The 13,524-nt window shown below is 43.9% G+C and overlaps 1 protein-coding gene across 14 annotated transcripts in view; it reads right to left on the reverse strand.

The window, feature by feature from the left end:
- l3mbtl2 (L3MBTL histone methyl-lysine binding protein 2) overlaps positions 1-13,524 on the reverse strand; it is a 158,345-nt gene that overhangs the window by 34,557 nt on the left and 110,264 nt on the right. The gene's annotated exons all lie outside the window — the stretch shown is intronic.

A 13,524-nucleotide genomic window follows, 5' to 3' on the forward strand; every position in this document is an offset into this window, starting at 1 on the left:
GCGATTTGGAACACCCAAATATCTCTACTCCTCCACAGTTCCTAGCTTTTCACCAGTTAGAAAATACTCTCACATTTTACACATGAACATACGAATTAGGAGAAGTAGGCTATTTGGCCCCTCTAGCCTGCCATTCAATAAGGTCATGGCTGATCTGTTTGTGTCTCGAATTCCACTTCCCATTTACCCGATAACTTTTGATTCCCTTGCCTAACAAGAATCTATCTACCCCCGCCTTAAAATTATTCAATGGCCATGCTTCCACCACCTTCTGAGGCACAGAGTTCCAAAGTCTCACAACCCTCAGAAAATATTTCTCCTCATCTCTGTCCTAAAAGGGCAACCACTAATATTAAAGCAGCGCCCCCTAATTCTGGACTCCCCCACAAGAGGAAACATCCTTTCCACATCCACCTTGTCAAGACTGTTCAGGATCTTATATACTTCAATCAAGTCTCCCCTCATTCTTCTAAACTCCAGTGAAAGCAAGTCCAGTCTGTCCAACCTTTCCTCATTAGACAACCCGCTCATTCCAGGCATCAATCTAGTAAACCTCCTCTGAACCACCTCCAACACATTCAGATCCTTCCTTAAATAAAGAGACCAAACAAAACTGCATACAGTATTCGAGATGTGGTCTCACCGATGCCCTGTATAACTGCAGCATAACATCCTTACTTATATTTTCAATTACTCCCGTAATAAAGGATAGCATTCCATTAGCCTTCTTTATTACTTGCTGTACCTGCATACTAACTTTGTGACTCATGCACTAGAACACCTAGATCCCTCTGCACCTTGGAGTTCTGCAGTCATTCGCCATTTAAGTAATACTCTGCTTTTTTATTCTTCCTGCCAAAGTGAACAACTTCACATTTTCTCACATTACCTACCAGATTTTTGCCCACTCACTCAACCTATCTATATGGGTCTGCAAGCTCCTTATGTCCTCTTCACAACATAATTTCCGACCTACCTTTGTGTCATCTGCAAACTTATCTATCGTGACATCGCTTCCCTCATCTAAGTCATTGACTTGTAAAAAGTTGAGGCCCCAGCACAGACCCCTGCGGGGCTCCACTAATCACATCCTGCCAATCAGAAAAGGACACTTTTATGCATACTCTGTTTTCTGCCAGCCAGTCAATCTTCTATCCATGCTAATATATGGCACCTCATATAATAGCTGGACCTCATTGTTTATAGAGGCTCGCCTTGTGAGTGTCCAAATCACACGCAGCTTCCAGTGCGGACTGAGACACCGACCACTCCCTGGTGTGCAACAAAGTTAGACTCAAACCAAAGAAGCTACATCACTCCAAGCAGAAGGGCCACCTGCGCATCAACACTAACAGAATTTCTTATCCACAGCTGTTACATAAGTTTCTAAATTCACTTGAAAAAGCCCTTCAAAACACTCCTGCCGGAGATGCAGAGACCAAGTGGACCCACATCAGAGACGCCATCTATGACTCAGCAATGACCACCTTTGGCAAACGTGAGAAGCAGAATGCAGACTGGTTTCAATCTCACTTTCAAGAGCTGGAACCTGTCATAGCCGCTAAGCGCACTTCACTGTTGAACTACAAGAAAGCCCCCAGAGAGTTAACATCCATAGCACTTAAAGTAGCCAGAAGCACTACACAAAGAACAGCAAATGACTACTGGCAACACCTATGCAGTCGTATTCAGTTGGCCTCCGACACCGGAAACATCAGAGGAATGTATGATGGTATCAAGAGAGCTTTTGGGCCAACCATCAAGAAGATCGCCCCCCTCAAGTCTTAATCAGGGGACATGATCGCTGACCAACGCAAGAAAATGGACCGCTGGGTGGAGCACTACCTAGAACTGTACTCCAAGGAAAATGTCCGAACAATAGATGCCCCTCTGCGTTGCTTTCATAGATCTCACCAAAGCCTTTGACCTTGTCAGCAGACGTAGTCTCTTCAGACTACTAGCAAAGATTGGATGTCCACCAAAGCTACTAAGTATCATCACCTCATTCCATGACAATATGAAAGGCACAATTCAGCGTAGCGGCGCCTCATCAGACCCCTTTCCTCACCTGAGTGGCATGAAACAGGGCTGTGTTCTCGCACCCACACTGTTTGGGAGCTTCTCACTGCTGCTCTCACATGCGTTCAAGTCTTCAGAAGAAGGAATTTTACACCACACTAGATCAGATGGCAGGTTGTTCAACCTTGCCCATCTTAGAGCGAAGACCAAAGTACGGAAGGTCCTCATCAGGGAACTCCTCTTTGCTGATGATGCTGCATTAACATCCCACACGGAAGAGTATCTGCAGAGACTCAGACAGGATTATGGCTGCCTGCAACGAATTTGGCCTAACCATCAGCCTCAAGATAATGAACATCATGGGTCAGGACATCAGAAATGCTCAATCCATCAATATCGGCGACCACGCTCTGGAAGTGGTTCAAGAGTTCATCTACCTAGGCTCAACTATCACCAGTAACCTGCCTCTCGATGCAGAAATCAACAAGCGCATGGGAAAGGCTTCCTCTGCTATGTCCAGATTGTTAAGAGGTTGTGGGAAAATGGCGCACTGACACGGAACACGAAAGTCCAAGTGTTTCAAGCCTGTGCCCTCAGTACCTTGCTCAACAGCAGCAAGGCCTGGACACGTATGTCAGCCAAGAGCAACATCTCTATTCATTCCATCTTCGCTGCCTCCGGAGAATCCTTGGCATCAGGTGGCAGGACCATATCTCCAACACAGAAGTCCTCGATGCAGCCAACATCCCCAGTATATGCACTCCACTGAGCCAGCGGCGCTTGAGATGGCTTGGCCATGTGAGCCACATGGAAGATGGCAGGATCCCCAAGAACGTATTGTACAGCGAGCTTGTCACTGGTATCAGACCCACCGGCCGCCCATGTCTCCGCTTTAAAGACGTCTGCAAACGCGACATGAAGTCCTGTGACACTGACCACAAGTCGTGGGAGTCAGTTGCCAGTGATCGCCAGAGCTGGTGGACAGCCATAAAGGCGGGGCTAAAGAGTGGTGAGTCGAAGAGACTTGGCAGTTGGCAGGATAAAAGACAGAAGCGCAAGGAGGAAGCCAACGGTGTAACAGCCCCTACAACCAATTTTATCTGCAGTGCCTGTGGAAGAGTCTGTCACTCTAGAATTGGCCTTTATAGCCACTCCAGGCGCTGCTCCACAAACCACTGACCTCCTCTAGGCGCTTACCCATTGACTCTCGAGACAAGGAGGCCAAAGAAGACGACTATACCATGAGCTCCTATTTTGCACAATAACCTTTTATGTGGCACCTTGTCAAATGCCTTCTGGAAATCCAAGTACAGTACCTCAACGGGCTCCCTTTTTTCAAAGCACATATTACTCCTTCAAAGAACTCCAATAAATTGGTTAAACATGATCTCCCTTTCACAAAGCCATGCTGACTATTCCCGATTACCTTGAGTTTTTCGAAATGACCAGCTATAACCTCCTTAATGGTTGATTCTAACACCTTCCCCACGACAGACGTCAAGCTAGCTGGCCTATAGTTACCCGTTTTCTGCCTCTCCCCCCACCACCCAAAACAACTCTTGAATAGAGGGATTATATTTGCTATTTTCCTGTCTGATGGAACCTTTGCAGCATCTAGCAAATTTTGAAAAATTAACACCAAAGCATCTACTACCTCATTAGCCATCTCTTTTAAGACCCTAGGATGAAGCCCATCAGAACTGTGGACTTGTCAGCCCACAGCGCCATCAGTTTGGTCAGTACCGCTTCCCTGGTGATTGTAATTTCACCAAGTTGCTCTCTTCCTTCCACCTCCTGTTTTACAGCTAATACTAGAATGTTTTTGTATACTCTATAGTGAAGACAGAAGCAAAATATTTGTTCATTTCATCCGCCATTTCCTTATTATCTACTATTAACTCCCCATTCTCACTCTATAGAGGACCAACACTCACTTTACTTACTCTTTTCCTTTTTAAATACCTGTAGAAACTCTTGCTGTCCGTTTTAACATTTCTAGCTAGCTTCCTCTCATACTCTAATTTCTTTCCCGATTAACCTTTTAGTCATTCCCTGCCATTCTTTATATTCTGACCAATCATCTGACCTGCCACTCAGCTTTGCGCAATTATATGCCTTTTCCTTTAGTTTGATGCTTTCTTTAACCTCTTTAGTTAACCACAGATTGTGGGTCCTCCACTTAGAATTTTATTTATAGTCTATATTCAACTCCATCTGTTACATTTTTACCCATTCATTTAATGATTTAATGAAGATCTCTCAAACAATGTGACTTCACAACTTTTTGTTCCAATCTACATTATTTACTGTGCCACCAAACTTAATGTAATCAGGAAACCTAGAAATATAGCTCTATTCCTTCTTCTCAGTCATTTATACATGTAGTGAAATGCAGTGGCCCCAGTACAGATCCCTGGGGAGATATCACCAGTTGCATCCTGCTAATTTGTATACATACCCATTATCCCTACTCTGACACCTGCCTCCTCATCAATTCCCTATCCTGGTCAACAGATTACCTCCAGTTCCATGCACTCTCATTTTTGCTAGATGTCTCATGTGGAACCTTATCAAATGCCTTCTGGAAGTCTATTTAAATATCCATAGACACTCCCCTTATCTATCATGGTCACAACCTCCTCAAAATATCAACCAGGTTAATTAGCTATGACTTACCCTTTACAAATCCATGCTGGCTCTCTGTGATCAATTCATGTTTGTCCAAGTGCTCAGTCACTCTCTCCCGAATAACATATTCTAGTAACTTGCCCAAAGCACTAAAAGACCTATAATTTCCTGGTTTCTCTCTCCCACCCTTCTTAAATAATGGAGTGACATTGATAATTTTCCAACCCAAGGTGACAATTCCTGAATCAAGAGAGTTTTGGAATACCATGACTAAAGCATTTACAATTTTCACACCTACTTCTTTCAACCCCCTGGGCTGTAAATCATCAGGCCTTGGAGATTTGTCAATCTTCAACACCATTACCATTTTTTAAAATTTATATTAAAGCTAGTAGGTTCCTCTCCTTGATTATTTTTTGTTTTCCTCGTATCTCTGGTACTTTATCTTCATCTTCCCATGTCTTTAGCAAGACTGCCATCTCCTTATTTTCAATTACAGCATCACCTGCGTGCATCTTTAAGATGCACATATTACCTTAGCCACCCTCTTTCTCTTAATATATTTGTAAAAATGTTTAATATTGTTCTTTATATTTGTCCTTTATATCCCTCGCAAATTTTCTCATTTCCTTTTTGGCAGCTAGCTACTCTCTTTGTAGGCCTTTGAGTCATAGAGTCATACAGCATAGAAACAGGCCCTTTGGCCCACCACGTCCATGCCGACCATCATGCCTATCTATGCTAATCCCACCTGCCTGCATTAATTCCATATCCCTCTATGCCTTGCTCATTCAAGTACCTGTCCAGATGCCTCTTAAATGTCGCTACTGTTCCTGCCTCCACCACCTCCTCTCGCAGCTCATTCCAGATATCCACTATTCTTTGTGTGAAAGATTTACCCCTTTGATCCCCTTTAAACCTCCTCCCTCTCACCTTAAATCTATGCCCTCTAGTTTTAGTCACCCCCATCATGGGAAACAGACTCTGGCTATCTACCCTATCTATGCCTCTCATAATTTTATATACCTCTATCATGTCCCCTCTCAGCCTCCTTCGCTCCAGGGAAAACAGACCCAGTCTATCCAATCTCTCTCTATAACTCAAGCCCTCCAAACCAGGCAACATCCTTGTGAATCTTTTCTGCACCCTCTCTAGCTTAATCACATCTTTTCTGTAGAACTGCACACAGTACTCCAAATGTGGCCTAACCAACGTTATGTACAACTGAAACATGACGTCCCAACTCTTGTACTCAATGCCTAGGCCGATGAAGGCAAGCATGCCATACGCCTTCACCACCCTGTTTACCAGTGTTGCCACTTTCAAGGAACTATGTACTTGCACCCCAAGGTCTCTCTGCTCAACAACACTCCCCAGGGCCCTGCCATTCACTGTATATGTCCTGTCCTGGTTTAACTTCTCAAAATGCATCACTAGCACTTGTCTGCATTAAATTCCACTTATCAATCCTTTGCCCACTTTCCCAGTTTATCTATATCCTGTTGTAACCTTAGACAACCTTCTTCACTGTCCACTATACCACCAATTTTGGTGTCATCTGCAAACTTACTAATCATGCCCCCTACATTCACATCCAAGTCATTAATATATATGACAAACAACAGAGGGCCCAGCATCGATTCCTGTGGCACACCACTGGTCACCGGCCACCAATCTGAAAAACAACCCTCCACTACCACCCTCTGCCTCCTCTCACTAAGCCAATTTTGTATCCAATTGGCTAGCTCACCCTGGATCCCATGTGTTCAAACCTTCTGGATCAGCCTACCATGCGGGACCTTGTCAAAGGCCTTGCTAAAGTCCATGTAGACAACATCCATCGCCCTGCCCTAGTCAATCCTCTTGGTCACCTCCTCAAAAAACTCAATCAAATTCGTGAGGCGTGATTTCCCACGCACAAAGCCATGCTGTCTATATCCCTAATCAGACCTTGCCTTTCCAAATGCATATAAATCCTGTCTCTCAGAATCCCTTCCAATAACATTCCCACCACTGATGTAAGGCTCACCGGCCTGTAGTTCCCTGGCTTATCCCTGCTGCCCTTCTTAAATAAAGGCACAACATTAGCTATCCTCCAGTCTTCCGGTACCTCACCTGTGGCTAACGTCGATAGAAAAATCTCTGCCAGGGCCCCAGCAATCTCCTCCCTTGCTTCCCATAGCATCCTAGGATACATCTGGTCAGGCCCTGGGGATTTATCCACCTTAATGTGCTTCAAAACCTCCAACACCTCCTCCTTTGTAATGTTGATATGGTCCAGGATATCGCTGTTCCCTCCCTTGAACTCACTAGCTTCCACCATCTTTTCCACGGTAAATATAGACGAGAAGTATTCATTTAAGACCTTGCCCATTTCCCGTGGCTCCACACGTAGATTACCACACTGATCCTTAAGGGGACCTACTCTCTCCCTAGCTACCCTTTTACTCTTAATATACTGATAGAATCTTTTAGGATTCTCTTTTAACTTGCCTGCCAGGGAAATATCATGGCCCCTTGTCGCCCTCCTAATTTCCTTCTTACGTGTACTCCTACATCCCCTATATTCCTCGAGGGACTCGCTTGATCCCAGCTGCCTATACCTGACATATGCCTCCTTCTTTGTCCTGACCAGACCCTCAATATCCCTCATCAACCAAGGTTCCCTAAACTTACCAGCTTTGCCCTTCCATCTAACAGGAACATGCCGGCCCTGAACTCTTCCTATCTCACTTTTAAAAGCCTCCCACTTGCCAGACGTCCCTTTACCTGTAAACAGCCTCTCCCATTCAACTTTTGAGTTCCTGTCTGATGTCATCGAAATTAGCCTTCCCCCAATTTAGGACTTCAACCTGAGGACCAGTCGTATCCTTTTCCATAACTATCCTGAAGCTAATAGAATTATGGTCACTGGTCGGCACAGTGGCGCAGTGGTTAGCACCGCAGCCTCACAGCTCCAGGGACCCGGGTTCGATTCCAGGTACTGCCTGTGTGGAGTTTGCAAGTTCTCCCTGTGTCTGCGTGGGTTTTCTCCGGGTGCTCCGGTTTCCTCCCACAAGCCAAAAGACTTGCAGGTTGATAGGTAAATTGGCCATTATAAATTGTCACTAGTATAGGTAGGTGGTAGGGAAATATAGGGATAGGTGGGGATGTGGTAGGAATATGGGATTAATGTAGGATTAGTATAAATGGGTGGTTGATGTTCGGCACAGACTCGGTGGGCCGAAGGGCCTGTTTCAGTGCTGTATCTCTAATTTGGTCCCAAAGTGCTTCCCCACTGACACATCAACCACCTGCCCAGCCTCATTTCCTAAGAGGAGGTCAAATGTAGCCCCTTCTCTCGTAGGGCCATCCACATACTGCTTCAGAAAACTATCCTGGACACACTTAACAAATTCTTCCCCATCTGATCCCTTAGCGCTAAGGCAGTCCCAGTCAATATTAGGGAAGTTAAAATCACCTACTATTACAACCCTATAATTCCTACACCTATCTGTGATTTCCCTACATATATGCTCCTCCAATTCCCTCTGACTATTGGGGGGCCTATAGTATAATCCCATCAAAGTGATCACCCCTTTCTTATTTCTAGGTTCTACCCATATGGCCTCGCTGGACATTCCCCCCAGGATATCCTCTCTAAGTACTGCCGTGATGTCCTCCCTAATCAATAGTGCAACGCCCCCTCCTCTCTTACCTCCATCTCTGTCACGCCAGAAGCATCAGTACCCCGGAACACTGAGCTGCCAGTCCTTTGCCGTTCCTTATGTCTCTCCCAGTCTGAGAGATCTTCATTATTCTTTACATTTGTGTAAGCTCTTTTTAGTTTTACACAATCTCTCAACTGTTTAGTTGACCAAGATTGCTTATTTATACAAGTAGAGCTCTTGGTCTTTAGGGATATGTACAGGTCTTGTATTGTATCAAATACTTCTTTGAATATTTCCCACAGTTTATCTGTTATTGTACACCTGTTGACAGCTTACTGTGGTCAATTTCTGCCTCATTCCTTCAAAGTCTCCCTTACCTCAATTTATAACCTCAGTTCGTGACCCACCCTTCTCCCTATCAAACCCAATATCAAATTCAAACATCTTGTGGTCACTGTTAGCTAGGTATTCCCTTACCGCTAGAATTAAATAGTATTAGTCAACAATCTAACACTATTGATGATCCGGACTTTGCTCTCATCCCTTTTCTTATCTTTAGACTGTTTGCACTTCTATTATTATTTCTGCCTGAGCCCTCTCCCCCCCGCCCCCTTTATTGGTTTTAAAGTTCTATTCACAGCCCTATTCATCCTTTCAGCTGGGACCTTGGTCCCAGCCCAGTTCAGGTTCAGCCCATTCCAGCAGCACAGCTCCTCCCTGTTTCAGTATTAGTCCCAGTGTTCCATGAAATGGAACCCCCAAACGGTGCACAGGAGGAAGGCGGAGTTTGTTTTTTGGAGATACAGCACTGAAACAGGCCCTTCGGCCCACCAAGTCTGTGCCGACCAACAACCACCCATTTATACTAACCCTGCAGCAATCCCATATTCCCTACCACCTACCTACACTAGGGGGCAATTCACAATGGCCAATTTACCTATCACCTGCAAGTCTTTGGCTGTGGGAGGAAACCGGAGCACCCGGCGAAAACCCACGCGGTCACAGGGAGAACTTGCAAGCTCCGCACAGGCACTACCCAGAATTGAACCCGGGTCCCTGGAGCTGTGAGGCTGCGGTGCTAACCACTGCGCCGCCCTATTTTTATTCTACCTCCAGTGGCCGGTGGGTGTTTTTCTTTGTTTGTTAGCTAGCAAACTGTAACACTTTACTAAATTAGTAACTATTTAATTAATCAAATAAATAAATAAATAATGTTAGACAGATACGGCAGGGCAAGTGGTATGCTATAACTGCAACGTGAGACTTTGCGGAAAGCATTGCGATCCCAGACAACCGTATCTGTAACAAGCATCTGCAGCTTGAGCAACTTCAGCTCTGAGTTTTGAGCTGGAGTCCGAGCTGCAGATATTGTATAAGTAGAACTTTAGAGTTAGGCAATGGTCAGGGACAGGAGAGTGTGATTGCGAGTCAGGCAGATATGGGGATCCAGGATGTAGTGAAGTAGCCTCGGCCGTTGACTTTGGCCAAAAGGTAGGAGGAACTTACTGCCTGTGTGGATAAGAACAAAGACTGCAGGGTGGATGGGCAAACTGACCCGTGCACCATGGTGCAGGAAGCCATTCAAGTGAGGGCAGTATAAAGAAATGTGGTCGTGATAGGGGGGCAATATAGTCAGGGGAATAGATACTGTGGCCGTACCAGGAGTTCTGAAGGTTATGTTGCCTATGTTAAATATACAAACTGGGTGGTTTTATTTTAATAAAAAAAAGTCTTCAGATGAAACTCTCCGCCGAACAAAGGGCGGCACAGTGGCGCAGTGGTTAGCACCGCAGCCTCACAGCTCCAGGGACCTGGGTTCGATTCTGGGTACTGCCTGGGCGGAGTTTGCAAGTTCTCCCTGTGTCTGCGTGGGTTTCCTTCGGGTGCTCCGGTTTCCTCCCACATGCCAAAGACTTGCAGGTTGATAGGTTAATTGGCCATTATAAATTGCCCCTAGTATAGATAGGTGGTAGGGAAATATATAGGGACAGGTGGGGATGTGGTAGGAATATGGGATTAGTGTTCTTTCTTTCTTTCTTTTGGGCCTCCTTATCTCGAGAGTGTAGGGTTAGTATAAGTGGGTGGTTGATGGTCGGCACAGACTCGGTGGGCCGAAGGGCCTGTTTCAGTGCTGTATCTCTAAACTAAACTAAACCTCATGGCTGGAGACAAACTTGGAGTGGGAGGGGGAGGATACAGTTGTCATGGTCCACATCGGAACCAATGACATAGGTAGAACTAGGAATGATTTTTGAGGAGTTAGGATCCAAATTAAAACAAAGAACCTCAAAGATAATAATCTCTGGATTATTACCTGAGCCACACGCCAATTGGCATAGCGTCAAGCAGATTACAGAATTAAATGCATGGCTTGAAGAGTGGTGTGGGAAGGAGGTGTTTCGATGCATGGAGCACTGACACTAGTACAGGGGAAAGAGAGAGCTGTTTCTTTTGGATGGGCTTCACTTAAACTGGGTCGGGATCAATGTCGTATAACTGGCTGTAGTTGGGGCTTTAAACTAAAAGGTTGGGGAAGGGGGTCAGGTGAAGGGAGATTTAGAAGCTTAAAAGAGAAAATTTGAGGCAATACAGCAGTGTAGTGATTTGGGTAAAGACAAGCAGAGTGGGACAGAGTGTTTATCAAATCAACGTCATGCCCAGTAAAGACATATCATATTTCTACTTTTAAGATACCAACTTTATTCAAGGTGGATTCTTTAAAATTGAATTTGCCTTTTAAAAAAAGGTGGAAAATGCTGTAAAAGATGGTTGCCAAATGTCAGACTACCTAGCCTGTGTATTCGAAAATTGCCTCACTGTCTCGAAAGGACAAAAGGATACATTCCAGACTAAGCTGTCAATTACACCCATCCTGAAACCATCAAGAGACATTCCTGAATTAAATCGGTTCTTTTGAAGCAAATGTGAAGTAACCATGTCATAACAGGATTATACTCATTTACCTTCTATCTATCTTGTCTTGAGTGCATGTGAGTGTGAATGCATGTGTGAGTGGTGTTGCGAATATTTCAGAGAATGACTATTGTACTATTGTTCAATAAATAGTTAATCATCTGTTTTAATCCAGTCACTGTCCGTTTACTTGGCCAGTTTAAAAACTCGGGCTAACTCATCATTTTAAACAAAACACGATTGCAGACAGTTGGGACGTGAAGAGTGGGAACCACTCACACCCCTTACTACCTGTCCACAACAAACAATATATTGGCAAATAACGTCCATGCAAAGAATATTGGTAAAACAAAAGGCTCTTGATCTGAATGCACAAAGCATTCATAAAAAGATAGATGGACTAGTGGTACAAAAAGATAAATGGGTTGATATAATTGCCACTACAGAGACGTTGGGCTGAACTTTACTGCGGGTTTCAGGATCTCAACATTGGGTGAAAAGTGGGTCACAAGCCCACGCTTGTCGGCAGCAGGACTGGCTCGGCCATTTCACTGCAGGTGACCTAATAGGCCACCTGCGGGCACACCGTCCAATTAAGGAAGGCAGCCGGGCTCCTGATGCATGGACTAATCAGACGGCTGGCAGCTCTGAAGTCTCCATAGTACCACCGGAAGATCAAAATGGAAGCACCCTTGGACAGGTATACAAAAATAAAATTTAGGAAGCAGTGGGCTGTAGGGCAAAATGCCAGTGGCCCCATAAAATGGGCCTAAGATGTAGGTAATCAGGTCCTGGGAATTTGTCAGATTTTAGTCCCTTAAATTTCTGTAGTATTTTTGCTGTGCTGATATAATTACTTTAAGTTGCTCACTCTTATTAGCTCCTTGGTTACCCTCCATTTCTGGTATGTAATTTGTATCTTCCACTGTGAAGACAGGCATAAAATATTTGTTCAACGTCTCTGCCATTTCCTCATTCTCCATCATAATTTCTCCTGTCTCTAATTGCGCAATTCAAGTGGGCAGCAGAACCACCTGCAGCCCACCGTTGGGGAGCTGGTAAAATTCAGCCCCATATGGTTGCAAAGTGATCAAGGTTGGGAAATAAATATTCCAGGGTACACAACTTTTCAAAAAGGCAGGCAGAATGAAAAAGGAGGAGGAGTCCTCTGATAATAAAGGATGTCATAGGACAGTACTAAGAAAGGATCCTAGCTCAGAAGATCAGGAAGTAGAATCAGTATGGGTGGAGATTAGGAATAAGAAGGGTCAGACAATGCTGGTGGGAGTAGTCTAAAAGCACCCTAATAGTAGTTATTGGACTGAGCATTAAGCAAGAAATAATTGGAGCTTGTAACAAAGACAATGTAATAATTGTGGGTGAATTTAATCTTCATATAGACTGGATAAATCAAATTGGCAAAGGTAGTCTGGAAGATGAGTTAGAATAATACATTGTGGAACCAACTAAGTTAGAATTTTAAAATCAAGTAGTGTGTAATGAGGCAAGGTTAATTAATAATCTCAAAGTAAAAGATCCTCTGGGGAAAAGTGATAATACAATTGAATTCCACTAGAGTGACATAATCTAGTCCAAAACAAGAATCTTTAACTTAAACATATTCAATTTGATAGGTATGAGGGGAGAGCTGGCTAAGGTTGATTTGATAAATAGCCTAAAAGGTATGGCAGTAAATAACCAGAGGAAAATATTTTTTAAAATGATTCAAAATGATTCAAAAACAAAAATACATTCCATTAAAAAACAAACTCAGCAAGAAAGGTCCATCCGTGGCTTACTAGGGAAGTTAAGGATAGTATTAGATTAAAAGGAGAGGCTTATAATGTCACAAAGAATAATAGTAAGGCTGAGGTTTGGGACATTTTTAAGAAATCAGCAAAGGGCTAGCAAAAAGTGAATAAAAAAAAGGGGGAAAAAATAGCAAGAGAATAGAAACTAGCCAGGAATATAAAAACAATTTGTCAGATCTTTTACAAGTATCTAAAAAGGAGAGTAGCTCAAGTAAACGGTGGTCTCTTAGAAGCAGAGACAGGAGAAATTATGATGGGGAATGAGGAAATGGCAGATACATTGAACAAATATTGTGAGTCTGTCTTCACAGTGGAAGACACAAATTACCTATCAGAAATAGAGGGTAACCAAGGAACTAATAAGAGTGAGCAACTTAAAGTAATTATATCAGCACAGAAAAACTACTATGGAAATTTAAGGGACTAAAATCTGACAAATCCACAGGCCTACATCTTAGGGTTCTAAAAGAGAGACAGTGGATGTATTGGTTATTATGTTCCAA

The sequence above is a fragment of the Heterodontus francisci genome, chromosome 41 (genome assembly GCF_036365525.1).
Source record: "Heterodontus francisci isolate sHetFra1 chromosome 41, sHetFra1.hap1, whole genome shotgun sequence".
Classification (NCBI taxonomy): domain Eukaryota; kingdom Metazoa; phylum Chordata; class Chondrichthyes; order Heterodontiformes; family Heterodontidae; genus Heterodontus; species Heterodontus francisci.